This window comes from Pristiophorus japonicus, chromosome 15 (genome assembly GCF_044704955.1).
Source record: "Pristiophorus japonicus isolate sPriJap1 chromosome 15, sPriJap1.hap1, whole genome shotgun sequence".
NCBI classification, from domain to species: Eukaryota; Metazoa; Chordata; class Chondrichthyes; family Pristiophoridae; genus Pristiophorus; species Pristiophorus japonicus.
Window position 1 is genome coordinate 72,499,039 of NC_091991.1, and position 15,967 is coordinate 72,515,005.

Below are 15,967 nucleotides of genomic sequence, written 5' to 3' on the forward strand. Positions count from 1 at the left end.
ATCAAGATTTAACTCAGTAAAATTATTCAATCCACCTTCTTAATAGAAATTGTTTGACATTTTTTGAGGAGGTAACAAGGTGGGCCGAAGAGGGTAGTGCGTTTGGTCATGAAAGTAAAATCCCATAGAATCCAGGGCAAAGTGGTAAATTGGATCCAAAATTGGCTCAGAGGCGGGAAGCAAAGGGTAATGGTTGATGGGTGTTTTTGTGACTGGAAGGCGGTTTCCAGTGGGGTTCCGCAGGGCTGAGTACTAGAAGGTCCCTTGATTTTTGTGGTAAATATCAATGATTTAGGCTTGAATGTAGGGGTTATGATTAAGAAGTTTGCAGGTGATACAAACATTGGCTGTGTGGTTGATAATGAAGAAAGCTGTAGACTGCAGGAAGATATCAGTGGACTGGTCATGTGAACAGAACAGTGGCAAATGAATTCAATCCAGAGAAGTGTGAGGTAATACATTTGGGGAGGGCTAACAAGGCAAGGGAATACACAATAAATGATAGGACACTGAGAAGTGTAGAGGAACAAAGGGATATTGGAGTGCATGTCCACAGATCCTTGAAAGTAGGACAGGTGGAAACGGTGGTTAAGAAGGCATATGGAATACTTGCCTTTATTAGCAGAGGCACAGAATAAAAGAGCAAGGAGGTTATGCTTGAACTGTATAAAACACTAGTTAGGCCACAGCTAGAGTACTGTGTGTAGTTCTGGTCACCACATTACGGGAAATATGTGATTACACTCGAGAGAGTACAGAGGAGATTTACAAGGGTGTTGCCTGGACTGAAGAATTTTAAATATGAGGAAAGCTTGGATAGGCTGGGGTTGTTTTATTTGAAACAGAGGAGGCTGAGGGGGGATCTTATTGAGGTGTATAAAATTATGAGGGGCCTAGATAGAGTGGATAGGAAGGACCGATTTCCTTTAACAGAGGGGTCAACAGGGGTCATAGATTTAAAGTAATTGGTAGGATATTGAAGGGGGATTTGATTGAAGAGGGATTTTTCACCCAGAGGTTGGGGTCTGGAACTCACCGCCTGAAAGTCTGGTAGAGGCAGAAACCCTCACCACATTTAAAAAGTACTTGGATATGCACTTGAAGTGCTGTAACCTACAGGGCTATGGACCAAGGGCTGGATTTTTGGCTGATTTGCGCCCTATTTAGCAAAAATGATTTTTTGGACGTGAAACGAGACGCACAAGATTTTGCGCCTGGGCGGAACTTCCACCAATGGTTTTGTGGCGGCGTTAAAACTTACTGCCCCGCCGTGGTTTTGATCCTTTGGACGACGGTAATCATCATGCATCACTGCGCTAGCGCCCTGGGCGGCATTTTCGAGCATTTTGCCCGATTTAGCGTCCACCCGAGAAACTGCCCAGAAAAACCAGACAGACCAAGGGCGCACCAGACGCTAACGGCGCCATGTTGAAAACAGGGGAGAATGCCGCACTTGTGAGTGATTGAAAGTATTGGGAGAAGAATGCTGCATTATTGCATACTTTTGAATGTGAAGGTTATGTGAGTTTCCAGTTTGTTTTATAAAGGACATTTAAGGCCATGCTATGTCGGGAGCCAGTAATGCTAGCTGCTATATTTATACGGCTTTGAGCTGGAAGGCTTATTGTTGATCATTTGCAAAGTAATCGAAGAGGTCACAGACGTATGGGGAGGAGGCCTTACCCCCACGAGTTTACATGGAACATCGCTCATAACTCCAGCTCTCTGAGGCACAGTGAGTTAGAAGGCTGCATTTCTGAAAAGAGGTGGTCACAGAGATATGCCAGCTCATACAGGCAGACCTACAGCCTATCAGCGGCAACAGGACTGCACTGCCCGCCGAGGTGAAGGTGACTGTGGCACTTGCCTAAGTCTCCGGCTCCTTTCATGCATCAGCAGGGGACATATGCTCCATCTCGCAGCACGCTACACATTGCTGCATTCGCCAGGTGACTAATGCACTGTACGCACGCAGAATGAACTTCATAAACTTCTCAATGACCAAGGAGGCCCAAAATGAGAAGGCTGTGGATTTTGGATGCTCTGGCACTAACGCTAACCCGGCGCTAAATTTTTGAATCCACTGTGAATTGTGCCCGGAAATGGGCGAAAATGCAAAAAGCCAAAAATCAAGTCACATGAGCTGGAACGTGGAATTAGGCTGGATAGCTCTTTGTCGGCCAGCACGGACACGATGGGCCGAAATGGCCTCCTTCCATGCTGTAAATTCTATGATTCTATGATATCCTATCTGTACATCTGACAGAATGGGAAATGAAGCACGTTGCAATAAAGAACCATTCAAAACATTCCACACTGAAGTTTAAAGAACACTAGGACAGATTTAAAATGCAGCTTTACAACAGACTAGAATTATTCCGCAGCAGGGCATAAACCAAATGACGTGTGTCTAATGACTTGAGATGGTCGAAACATCTCCCAATTGTGATGCACTCGGGCGTCAGACTTGGATACACCACACAGGTTTCCCTGACACTTTCACATTTGCCTACTCAAAATCACGTCATTCACGGAGGTCTAGGAGTATAACAGCAGCCATACATCTATCAGATCAATTTGAATCAACTGCAGTGTTTCATTCAAACTTATTGTGGTGACTTTAGCTTTGATCATGCTTGTATTGCTTCAGGATGCTGGATTGGACTTGAATCCAATTTCCAATCTTTTTCAGCCAAATCAATTAGACCAACTCAGGGAATCTTCAAGTGTTACTGCTGTGGGATTTGCAGGTAGGTTAACTATAGAATCAGTGCTTTCAATCCCAGTGTCTGTCTATAATATGCTGCCATTATCTACAAGCACAGTGCACTCATAACTCCTCAATATTCCACACACTAACTGCACGTTGCACCTTTCTAGATTGTCGCCTTTCTGTAATCTTGTTTGTAAGTGCTGCCAATTCTCCCACATTCATGGAGATTTTTCGCACAGGAGATTGCACTGTGTCTCCAATCCCCACCATTTCTCTTGTTGTATATAACAGGAGAGTGAGGCAATGCAAGAGACTGTGGAGGCACAGCTCTCCAAGCATTCATAGCAATAGAGAAAATCATCTTTGAAAATGATAAACTCGACAGTGATAATAGAAATCTTTCTTTAGCACTTTGAATGGCGGATTAGCTTGGCGCCCCCTGCTTTCTCTCCTCTTTCATTTGCAAATCCACAGCCAGATAGGTTGTGAAGGCAGAAAGAGAAATACAGATAAAGGGATATTGAAAATCTCGCAGCCAGGATTTGTCCACTTATTGACAGCTCTGTTCTGTCCATTCAAGTGCACTGGAATGTTATTTATCTGTTTATCGTGTCTTGTATTTGTTACAGGTTTACTTTATTGATTCGGCAGCAAAGCATGGATTGGTTAAGTTATCCATCTGTTTTTCTGCAAGGGGCTCAATTCGATCCGCGTGCCACATGGTTGATCTTTTTGCTTGTTTCGTTAGTCTTGCTCAGCCAGTAAATCACTGCTGTTTCTGGTTGCCCTTAGTATTTCAGTTTGCCTTTTTCAGTCTGAGAAATGATGCTTGGAAACAACTGCTGCAGTGAACAGTAATCTCCTGCTTAAGAACGCAGTGTCTGTGTGCATCTACTTCATCACATGCAACACTACAGATGCTGGGTGGCTTGGGGAAGAGCAAGTGACATGTTATCAACTAGGTCCTGTGCATTCATTAAACATACAGTAAAACAACCTGCAATCTCTCACTGCATACAACAGTGGATTCATTAAACACACAGTAAAACAACCTGCAATCTCTCACTGCAGACAACAGTGGTTTCATTAAACACACAGTAATTTGCTTGAATTCTGAAATAAAAACAGAAAATGCAGGAAACACTCATCAGGTCGGGCAGCATCTATGGAGGGAGAAACAGAGATAATGGGGGGCGATTTTAACCCTACTCGCTCAGCAGAAATCTGGCAGGTGGGCAGTTAAAATTGCCCTGGCAAGCACACACACCCGGAGCCGACAGTGTCCTTCTTTACGCATGCATACTGTGGTCCGATAACATCACTGAGACCCGACAGTCATTTTAACTCAGGCCCGAGCAGGCAATCCACCTGGACTTTCAGGTCGCTAACCTTTCATCAGGACCATTGTAACTGCATTTAGCTTCTGTGGGTCATAGAATCGTAGAATGATGTTCGACCCATCATGCCTGTGCCAGCTCTTTGAAAGAGCTGTCCAATTAGTCCCATTCAGCCGCTCTTTCCTCACAGCCCTGCAATTTTTTTCCATTCCAAGTATATATCCAATTTCCGTTAGAAAGTTATTACTGAATCTGCTTTCACCACATTTTCAGACAGTGCATTCCAGATCATCAGAACTCGCTGCGTAAAAAAATGGCTCCTCATCTCCCCCCTGGTCGTTTGCCAGTTATTGTAAAGGGTCTAGTTTATGTCTGTGTCCTCTGGTTACTGACCCTCCTGTCAGTGGAAACAGATCAAAAGATTTTATGCAAGTATAGAGTCATGGAAAGTGGAGGGAGGGGAGGAATGTTGGGTTAAGAAAGAAAACAAAGGGAAAGTCTGTGATGGGATGGAGGGCAGGCGAGATTAAATGACAAAAGGGATGATGGGGCAAGGCAAAAGGGGCAATTAGGACTGTAAAGAAACAAATAGCTACAACCATTTACACCTTCCCTGGACCCGTCTTTTGTTTCTTTACTTGCTTAAAAACTTAATCTCTAACATCTTCCAGTTCTGATGAAAAGTCATCGACCTGAAACACTAACTCTGTTTCTCTTTATACTGCTGACCTGTTGAGTGTTTCCAGCATTTTCTGTTTTAAATACAATAAAACATGCTGTAATCACTCACTGCAGCTAGCAATGCATTCATTAAAACATACAAGGTTGAGAAATGATTGAGCAAAAGTGGACTGGAAACAGCTACTTGAAGGTAAATCAGTGTCAGAGCAGTGGGAAGCATTCGAGAGGGAGATACATGGAGTTCAGTGTAAACAGGTTCTCACAAAGGAAAAGGGCAGAACTGTCAAATTTAGAGCCCCCTGGATGACAAGGCACATACAGGACAAGATAAGGCAAAAAAGGGAAGCTTATAATCAGCTATCGAGAGCTCAATATTGCAGAAAGCCTGAAAGAGTATAGTAAGTGTAGGGGTGAAACTAAGAAGGAAATTAGGAAAGCAAAGAGGACATGAAAAAATAGACTCAAGGAAAACCTAAAGTTGTTTTATAATTACATAACGAGCAAGAGGAGAACTAAGGAAAGAGTAGGGCCTATTAGGGACTAAAACAGTGATGTGTGTGTGGAGACGGAGGATGTGGGTAAGGTACTTAATGAATACTTTGCGCCTGTCTTCACTAAAGAGGGAGATGATGCCGATGCTGAAGTTAAGAAGAAAGAGAGTGAAATATTGGACGGGATAACATAGTAAGAAAGGAAGTATTAAGGGGTCTAGCATTTTTGAAAGTAGATAAATCACCAGGACCAGATGAAATATATCCTAGGCTATTAAAATAAACAAGGGAGGAAATTGAGGAGGCTCTGACCATCATTTTCCAATCCACCCTGGCTACAGGAGTGGTGCCAGAGGATTGGAGAACTGCTAACCTGGGATAAACCGAGTAATTACAGGCCAGTTAGTTTAACCTCGGTGGTGGGAAAATTACTGGAATCAATTCTGAGGGACAGTATAAACCTTCATGTAGAAAGACACAGATTAATCAAGGACAGTAAGCATGGATTTGTTAAGGGAAGGTCATGTCTGAGTAACTTGATTTAATTTTTTGAGGAGGTAACAAGGAGGGTCGATGAGGGCATTTGATGTAGTCTACATGGATTTTAGCAAGACTTTTGACAAGGTCCCACATGGCAGGCTGATCAAAAAAGTAAAAGCTCATGGGATCCAAGGGCAAATTGGATCAACATCGTCTCAGTGGCAGGAAGCAAAGGGTAATGGTTGTAGGGAGTTTTTGTGACTGGAAGGCTGTTTCCAGTGGGGTTCCACAGGGTTCGGTCCCTTGCTTTTTGTAGTATATATTAATGATTGAGACTTAAATGTAGGGGGCATGATAAAGAAATTTGCAAATGACACAAAAATTGGCCTTGTGGTTGACAGTGAGGAGGAAAGCTCTAAATGCAGGAAGATATCGATGAACTGGTCAGTTGGGCAGAAAAGTGGCCAATGGAGTAGAATCCGGCAAAGTGTGAGGTAATGCATTTGGGGAGGGGCAACATGGCAAGGGAACACACAATAAATGGGAGGATACGGAGAGGTATGGAGGAAGAGAGGGGCCTTGGAGTGTATGTCCACAGATTCTTAAAAGTAACAAGACAGGTCGATAAGGTCGTTAAAACGGCATACAGAATGATTTATTTTATTAGCTGAGGCATAGAATACAAAAGCAGGGAAGCTATGCTCGAACTGTATACAACAAGTTAGGCCACAGCTCGAGTCTTATGCACAGTTCTGGCCACCACATTACAGGAAAGATGTGACTGCACTAGAGAGGATAGAGAGAAGATTTAGAGGATGTTGCCAGAACTGGAAAATTTTAGCTATGAGGAAAGATTGGATAGGCTGGAGTTGTTTTCTTTGGAACAGAGGAGGCTGAGGTGCATAAAATTATGAGGGCCTAGATAGAGTGGTTAGGAAGGACCTGTTTCCCTTAGCAGAGGGGTCAATAACCAGTGGGCATAAATTTAGAGTAGTGAGTAGAAGGATTAGAGGGGAGTTGAGGAAAATAAATGTCACTGGGTGTGGTGGGGGTAGGGGGGGGGGTTCTGGAACTCACTGCCTGAAAGGGTGGTAGAGGCAGAAACCCTCACCACATTTAAAAAGTAATTGGATATGCACTTAAAGAGCCTTAATCTACAGGGCTACGGATCCAGTGGTGGAAGATAGGATTGGCTGGATAGCTCTTCTCCGACCGACACAGGCAAAATGGGCCAAATGGCCTCCTTCTGTGTCGTAATTTTATATGATTCTTTCGAATACACTTGTTGCAATCTCTCACTGCAGATAACAGTGCATTCATTAGCAGAAGGATAATTCAATTCATGAGCACTCCCATTAATATTGGCCCCGGTGGTTAAATTTCATACATTATCTGTTTAAGAAATTGGTTTGGCTGTCGTGTTGAGAAGCCTACAATAATTTACATCAGTTCATTAATTTCCCAACAAAATCAAATATATGTTTGCTGTATGAGGTTAATGAGGGGCATGCCAAGTAAAAGCTGGCAACGTACTTGCCCCTAGTCTGGAATGTGCCAACTCCTGTACACATTTACCTGCAATTGGGGAAGTTACATGATTACCATAGCAGAGAATCTGATTTTTAATAGCAAAGGAAGCCATTTAGGTGATGTAAAAAACAAGTGGCAATTATTTGCCTGCAATCATACATAGCATATATGCTCTGTAGCACAGGCTTGTGTCTCTTCTGTGTGCTGCAACCCCAAACTGTCTTAGTTCAGAATAAAGTTGAACAGAATAGAAAATTAAACGTTACGCACACAAAAGCCAAGTTTTGTCTCGGATTTAATGGTAACCGCCATACCCATACAAAGATAGTCTGAATGTGCATTTGTTCTGGATAGCAACAGCAAACAAAATGTTTGCCGGTTATCCAAAAATGGGATTTTCTAAACTGGAACACTTATGTGGGATCCATAGACTTATGTAAATATGGGAAAGAAAGAACATGCTGGATTTGTGCTGTGGGTCAATCAGCATTTGCGAAATGTAAAGACATTATGATGTTTCAAGTGTAGACCCTTCATCAAAACTGAAGATAGTAAGGATGGAAGAAAAAGAGAAAGGCGAAGAGAGTCAATTAACAGATACACCAATGACAGGGAGGGAGTTCATTGATTGGAGGACCCAGCAAAGCAGATAGTGATTTGTGGGACCTTCTGATTTGGGTCTCTCCAGATTATCCAGCACTTGAATGGTCTGGCCTAACTCATGATAATCAGTACACTTCCTTTCATGATTTCTTTGGTCATCACCTGGACATCTCCAAAGTTTTTCACAGTTTGTGGTACCATGTACTTACAAACAAGTTACTGCTATATGGCCTTCCAGCAGAGCTTGGGTCATGGCTATCCAGTATTCCTTTCAAAGTGCTCCATCTGTGCGCTAGTTGATAGCTGATCATCCAACATTACTTCCATCAACTAATGGGTTCTTCAGGGCTCTATTCTCTCTCTACGTCCATTCCTGTTCATTATTAATGACCTCCTCTACTCATTGTCTAGCACAACCACTCTACTGCTGATGATTCCACTCAATGTGCAGCAGCTTTCTTCAGGTTATACCCTTTCATTGACCATTCTTCTTGCATTGACCATTCTCCTTGCATTGACCATTCTCCTTGCATTGACCATTCTCCTTGCATTGACCATTCTCCTTGCATTGCAATGGTTAAATTATTACACTTTGATCTCCCCTATGCCCTGTGATGAGCAGATCCTTCAATTCTTCATGTCTCTCATACATCAAACTAACAGCCACCATCTCTGACCTCTGTTGGTGCCACTTTTCGTCTTCACCACTAACATTTTGTCCTCTGATCTCAAATAGAATTCCTACATCAGAAAAAGGTTCAACTTCCCACTTTGTGTCAATACTTATAATCCCCTCAACCATTCTCAATCCTCTGTCCAAATTGTGAATACTGCTTCCATGTATGGGTTAGCTCTCTGAACATCTCGCCCGCACTCCGGGATAAGATACAAGAAAAATAACTTGCTGTCTGATGTTCTTCCTCTTTCCTGCAGCTTCCAACCTCCGTTCCTCCATTGTCATTTTTCTTGGTTTCTATTTTAGCAAAATTACCACTGATTGCCCCATCTGAACTGTTGCTTTTGGCTTCCCTTTAGTTCCAAATCCAGTATTCCCTCCCTCCCCGACAGCCACACTTTTTTGAAAATCAAGACTTTTGACACATTTCCTCCTCGAACTCATTCGTCCCAGACTGAAAAATTCTTCACCTCCCTCAGACTCCACTTTCCTCCAAAAATCTGCATGTTTTGAGAAAAACGCAAGCTTGGTGTCAACTTCTTGATTTATCTTGGTGGGCCACTGGAGCTAAGATGATACAGAATGAAGAGTTTGGGGTTTGTTGGAGACATTCCTGGAATTTCTGTTTACTTAAAACCCGAAAATCAGTGCTTCTGAAAAATGGCAAACTACTCGAGCACAAATGGTGTTTCTTCTACATTCTGCCACTTTGATACCTCACTCTGCTTCTCATTTCTTATTACAGGTGCAACGTTCTAAATCCGGAACTCTGAAAAACGGAATTGTCTGAAAACCGGACATTTTGCGCATTGCAGATGGAGTCATCCAGAACCCAGAATTATTGTCCAAAAACCAGACATGTTTGAGGCGGCCAGGAGTGGGGCGGTTCAGTTTAGTAGGAGGAATAAGGAGGCTACTTACCGGGGAAAAGTGTAGTGCCTGGGGGGGGGGAGGCAGGAATCGGCGGGCAGTGAGAAGCGGAGTGAATCGACGAGTGGCGGGGTCCAAAATCCAGCAAACCCCAAAATCCGGCACGGATTCAGTGGAGGATCCCGGTTTCAGACAAGAAAATCAATAGCCTGAAATCCAGAATCTTCAACCAAATCCGTGCTGGATTTCGGGATTTGCCAGATTTCGGACCTCGCCGCTCAAAACTCGGCACGGACTCGGTCGAGGATTCCGGATTTCAGACTATTGATTTTCTTGTCTGAAATCCAGAAAAACACAAAAACCGGCACGGACTTTGTCCCAAAGATTCCGGATTTCGGGCGTTGTACCTGTACTAATTTTATGATATTTTATTATGCTTTGATTTTACAATGTTAAGACTGAAATTATTTGCTTCCTGTATTTTTATTTACTTAATATTTGCTACTGTTTAGGTTCATATGGAGCATAGACCAGTTGGGCTGAATGGCCTATTTCTGTGCTGTAATTTCTATGTAATTCTATGGGTTTTTTTTAAGCAACAGCAGTAAGAGTCATTGGCGCTAGACCCTCGCACAGGTTTCTCAGAGTCTGTAGAGAGATCTTTGAGGTATTTATTAGCTCAGTGTCTCAGATTGCACTTTGTGAAATGTTTCTGAAATGGCTAGAATGCCACAAATTATGCTGAAATTTAACTGAAAATGTAGTTAAAACATTTAGAACAATGGGATTATTTCACCACAAACGTTTCCCCTTTGGACACATCCCAGTTGTTTTAAGATGCATTCGTTGATCCTGTTCATTTAACAGAACCAGTTTCCATGGAAACCATTGCTTTTAAACCATTTTACAGAGTTTAGGTTTTCTCCTAAATTACAACAGTGACTGCACTTCAGAAATACTTCATTGGCTGTAAAGCGCTTTGGAACAGCCTGAGGTCATGAAAGCAGTTACTGTATATAAATGCAAGTTCTTTCGTTCTTTCTTGTATTAGTCCCAAAGTGCATTTTTAAACCGGTAGTTCACTTTTTTGAGTAATCAATACATCGAGAGGACAAACATGCAGTAGGGTGCAGCAGCAATTACCTTTGGGTTTCGGACGATCGGTGCATTAATACTACAAGCTGCTGCTAGTAATTCTTTCTCAGATTTGCCATGTACCTAAAATAGAATAAAAACATAAAAGGTTTGGTCTCTCTTCACGACTAATCACATAGTAGAAGCAAAGTGAGGCTGGATTTACTGATTCTAAATGGATTTGTCCTGTATTATTCACACCATCTATTCAGATACTTGAGATCTGTTGTTCACATAAGTCATAGATTGTACAGAGGGCACATAAAATTGCCAATGATAGCAAGGTATGTGGATAAGGTGTTGAGTACAAAACAGACTAGAAGCATTTCAAAGGGATCTGGACCAAATAAATAGATACGCTTAAGAACAGATGGATTTTAATGTAGATGGAGGCAGCACCATTCACATTAGAACAGGAAATATGAAACATGTACTTAATAATTACATGGAATTTACAGCAGAGGAACAGGCCATTCGTCCCATCTAAATCTATGCTGGTGTCTTTCTGCTCCACATGAGCGTCATCCCACCCTATCAGCATAACCTCTATTCCTTTCTGCCCCATGTAGTTATTTCGTTTCCTCTTAAATGCATCTATGCTGTCGCCTCAACGACTCCCTATGGTAGCGAGTTCCACATCTAAGCACTCTCAGGGTAAAGAAGTTTCTCCCGAATTCGCTATTAGATTCATTGATGACGATATTTATGAACCCTAGTTCTGGACTTCCCCAGAAGCGAAAACATTTTCTACGTCTCCCCTATCAAAGGTCACTATTATGTCACATCTCAGCCTTCTCTTTTCTAGAGAAAACAGTCCAAGCCTTTTCAGCCTTTCTTGATGAGTATCATCCTTGTAAATCTTTTTTGCACCCTCTCCAGTGTAGACCACAACTGTGCACAGTACTCCAAGTATGGTATAACCAGGGTTCTATACAAGTTTAACATAACTTCCATGCTTTTCAATTCTATACCTCTTGAAATGAACCCCAGTGCTTTGTTTGCTTTTTTATGGCCTTGTTAACTTTGTTAATCATGGAGTGTCCATGGTGTCCTATGGTATTATTACTGACCAGATTGATAATATTTCATTAGTCTGAAATTGATATCAACTTAGTCAGTCAGGTATTAGCATTAATCTCAAAGATGTTTACAGTATGCCAAAAGGAATTATTCTAACCTTAAGAAAATCAGTGCTGATAACGCACTTAAAATATAGCACGCAGTTGTGAGTTTCATTTGAAAGGTAAAGCAACCAAAACTGCCTACAGTATTTCAGGTGTGACATTGAAGCAAGTTAAGATAAAAGCAACAAAATTACTCTGAAACTTGGTGCCCTAATGTGTAGAGAGAGGATCCATGTAATAAAATCTAACAGCTTTCTTGAATAGAAATATTCAAGGCAAACCTAGACTATGAACTGCTTGGCCAAGGATTATTTCGGCAACGATGAAATCTTATTAAGGCTAGATTGAGGGAAGGTCCAAATAATTTTCAATACTGTTCATCAAAAGTAATCGTGAACTGTCTCATTAAATTTTGTCTGTCGTGTACATAAAATGCCAAGTAGGCACATAATGGGACATCCTTTAATTCTAATTTGGCACTCAACAGCCTTCTAGCCTCAATATCGAGTTTAACAATTTCAGATCATAACCACTGCTCCCATTGTTTCAGACAGCAGGTGCTGGCCAGGTTTCTGCTGTTGCCATTTACAGCTCCTCTCGACCTATCTTGTGTGTCTTTACTTGTCTCATTACCACCCCCTTTTGCCTTGCACCATTATCCCTTTTGCCACTGAATCGCTCCTGCTTCCACCCTATCACAGACCTTCCTTTTGTTCTTTCCTCCGCTCCCTCCCTTTCCCTGCCTCTGTACTTGCTTAAAACCTGTTACATCTGTAACATTTTCCAGTTCTGATGAAGGGATATTAACCTGAAATGTTAACTCTGTTTCTCTCTCCACAGATGTTGCCTGACCTGCTGAGTTTTTTGTTCATATATCAGATTTCCAGTATCTTAATTATTTTGATTTCCTTTAATTCTGTCGCTGATAAATATTGGCCTGGAATTTGAGATGAGAATATCGGTGAGGCTATTAACGCTCACCGTTGTAATGGAGGAAATCTGACAGCATCTTCTGGGGTACGCAGTTAAATGCGAAAATCCAGAAGTTGCCGTCAGAGATATCTTGCTCCTCCACAGGGGGCACTATTACAGTCCTTGCGATAGATTGGCATTGAATGCAATGGCGTAAACTTGCTGTACTTGCCCACTAGTACTGCAGTAAAAATGGCTTAAGAAATTAGGGTTGGTGCATTTAGGAGTAAGTGATAATTACTGCCAAACAACTCTCTGGCTCTGAAAAATGTATTTAATGAGTATGGAGTCTCATTGCTTCAGAAGGAAATTAGTTTTTATTTGTCTCTTTTATCTCTTTCCCTTAATCTCATCTGTATTTCCCAATTGTTATTTCACTTTCTGAACATCACTTATATCTAATTTATATTTCCTGCTTTATACTTCCTGGTTCGGACTGTGTGGCTCAGTGAGGATTCTTCAATCTGATTAGTTGAAGAGCCTCACTGTTTCTTGACTTGCTTACACTGCCACAAATCCCCTGCAGAGGGCACCACACTGGAAAAGATACTGGATTAGTAGAAATTAGCTGACAAGCCCGAGAAAAGTCTAGTGGGCAGCTGTCACGCGAGAGCAAAATCTGAGCCAATCCATTCTGATTTCCAAACAGCTCTTTGGAGACTTTCCTTCTGAACCCATCTAACTGAATCGGCATTTTCTGTTTCCAAACTAGTTATGACGTGATAAAGAAGTGTAATGAGTTTGTGGTTCTATTTTGCTCCATTTTAGAAACTGTTCTATAGAAGTGAAAGGACTCTTGAGGTTTACCCTGTGTAATAAAAATGGCCTATTTGTTACTATTAAAAAACCTAGGGGATAAATAAGTAACTTGGTGGTAGTTTAAGTATTCCCAGCCAATCCGGGTCAGAAAATATTTGGAAACCGCCTTGCTCTCATCTCTGGAAACTGATGTAGAGATAGTGAGGTTAGTGTTCTACTAGAACTAGAATGACATCGAAGTACTTTTTGGGGATATTGAAAGGATAGCAATTAACAAGCCACACACACAGTTTATCAAATACATTGATGGAAGTGAACATTTGCAGATAGTTATTTAGAATTAATAAATAATGCACATCCAATTGGAATATGGTGGCATTTATTAATTAAGAGAGGCTTCAACTAAAAGTAGTGCAGCCCACAGGCACTTTATTTCAGATTTTGATGACCCAGCTGTAGTTCTTTTATCGATCTTTATCCTTTTACCATTCCAAAGGAAATTACTGAGTTATGAATTAAGCTCAGTCTGAATCTGGCTTTGAATTCTAATTTAAAGAGGTAGTCTCCTGGTAACTTTAATGGCAATAAATGCCCATTGGACATACTGAGGGAAAAAAATGACCAGCAAGTTACAGCAGTGTATAATAACTTAAAACACACTGGAAACATCTGCATAAGTTTGATCATTGTATCTGAACACCAAGCTACTTCATGAGGCCACTGTTGCTGGAACACTGAACGTATCTGTTAAAAAGTGGTCAACATCAAGACCACTGATTTACAGTGACTGATTAATTTTAATTCTGTTTTTTTATTACATGGGGTATTGGGACTTCTACCGGTGTTTGGGGAATCCCATTTCATGAGTCTGCCAATTTCAAATTCGGCCCATTGCTTTATGAGGGTGATGCATCATTGGATGCTGAAAGCCCCAGAATACAGAATCACTCCTACAGTGAATGTGTAAATCAAATCAGTGCAAGGGATTCAGAGATCTTGACTCGTGCTTTGGGGATTGCATTCTGCGATTATCCTGTGAAAATCCGTAACTTCACCATTGATTCCATAACTGTCCCACTGCCCCAGCCAGTGTCTCGGGTTGAACCAGACTGTCCACTACCTCGGTGTTCAACACCGAGCTAAGCCTCTGACCCCATATCACCTTCATCACAAAGAGCATTCCTTCCACCTCAGACCCATCTCAGCTCATCTGCCACTGAAACTCTCATATATGCTTTTGCCACCTCCAGACCTGATTACTCCAACGCGCTCCTGACCCGCTTCCCATCCTCCACCATCGGTAAATCTCAGTTCATCCAAAACTCTGCTTCTCGCATCCGATCCTGCAACAAGTTCTATTTACCCATCAACCTCACTCCCTCAATGTTAAAATTCTCACGCTAGTGTTTAAAAGCCCTTCTTTGGCCTCACCCCTCCCTTTCTCTAACTTTCTCCAGTGCTGTAACTACACCCTCCACTCACCATTCTTCTGATTCCCCCCTCCACCCCCCACACTTTGCTCCATTCATGACTGCACATTCAGCAACCTAGTGCCTACTCTGTGGAATTCCCTCCCGAAATCCCTGTTTCCATACCTCCCCTCCTTTCAGGATCCTCCTTAAAACCCGCTTCTTCGATTAAGCTATTGGTCACCCTTCCTAATCCCTCCTACTTGGCTCAGCGTCCATTTTCCACACCTCTATAAAGTGCCTTGCAACTTTTTTCTACATTAAAGGCGCCATATAAATACAATTGCTGTTGAAAACTATGTATCAGTGGCTTTGGTTATTGTAATGACAACGCGAAGAATTTTGAACTGGAATAATTTCATTTAAATATAAATATGGTGTGAAATTCTTGAATAAAGTTACAAACACCAGGGGCTGGATTTTACGGTCCTTTGCACTCCAGGTTTCGCCCCGAAGCAGCGCTAAAGGCGGCGGTGATGTCTCCTGTACCCCGTCGCGATCCTCTGGTCCTGTTTTGTGCCGGTGCTAAGCAGCACCGGCGGGAAGAGCTGCGCCGAGTGTGCGACACTTCTGATTGCGACACCGGCAGGAGTTTTGACTTTTCCTCGATCCGTCCACCCAGAAGTGCGCCCACAATGACCGCCTGGGAAATCAGTGCGGTCCAGCATAGCCGGCAGCACAGGAGAGTAAAGTACTCCGAAGGTAAGCGCGAGTGTTTGTTCTTTACATTTTTTTAGCGATTTGTGTTGTGGTGCCATGGGCAATGTTTTGGGAATATTTTGTGTTTTCTTTTTAAGGTGTTTAACCGCAACTCCAGGCCTCTCTCGGAGTGCTCCCGGCCCGGCTCTTTAGCTCGCGAGTTTCCCACCTTTGCGCCATGAAGAATGTACAACGCCTCCCTTAGTGCTGCGCCCCCTGACACAGGGCCCAGATGCCCAAACTTCCATATTAAAGCGCAAACTATTCCCGGGCGATAACTTTTCTGCCCCTCCTATATTTTCGCCCCGAAAACAGAAAAGCCTAAAATCCAGCCCTTAGAATAGGAATTAAAATATCAGTGGTGAGGATTAAGCGGTTGACTATGTCTAAATGAATTTTGTTCTAAAAATCCAGTTTCACTCCCCTGAA

At 42.3% G+C, this 15,967-nt stretch overlaps 1 protein-coding gene across 1 annotated transcript in view; it reads right to left on the bottom strand.

Annotated features, from left to right (window-relative positions):
- Positions 1–10,593, bottom strand: part of pot1 (protection of telomeres 1 homolog) — a 316,069-nt gene extending 305,476 nt beyond the window's left edge. The window contains exon 1 of the mRNA XM_070900596.1: positions 10,525–10,593. The gene's annotated coding sequence lies outside the window, so the exon portion shown is untranslated. The remainder of the gene's footprint in view (positions 1–10,524) is intronic.
- Between the last annotated feature and the right edge of the window lie 5,374 nt (positions 10,594–15,967).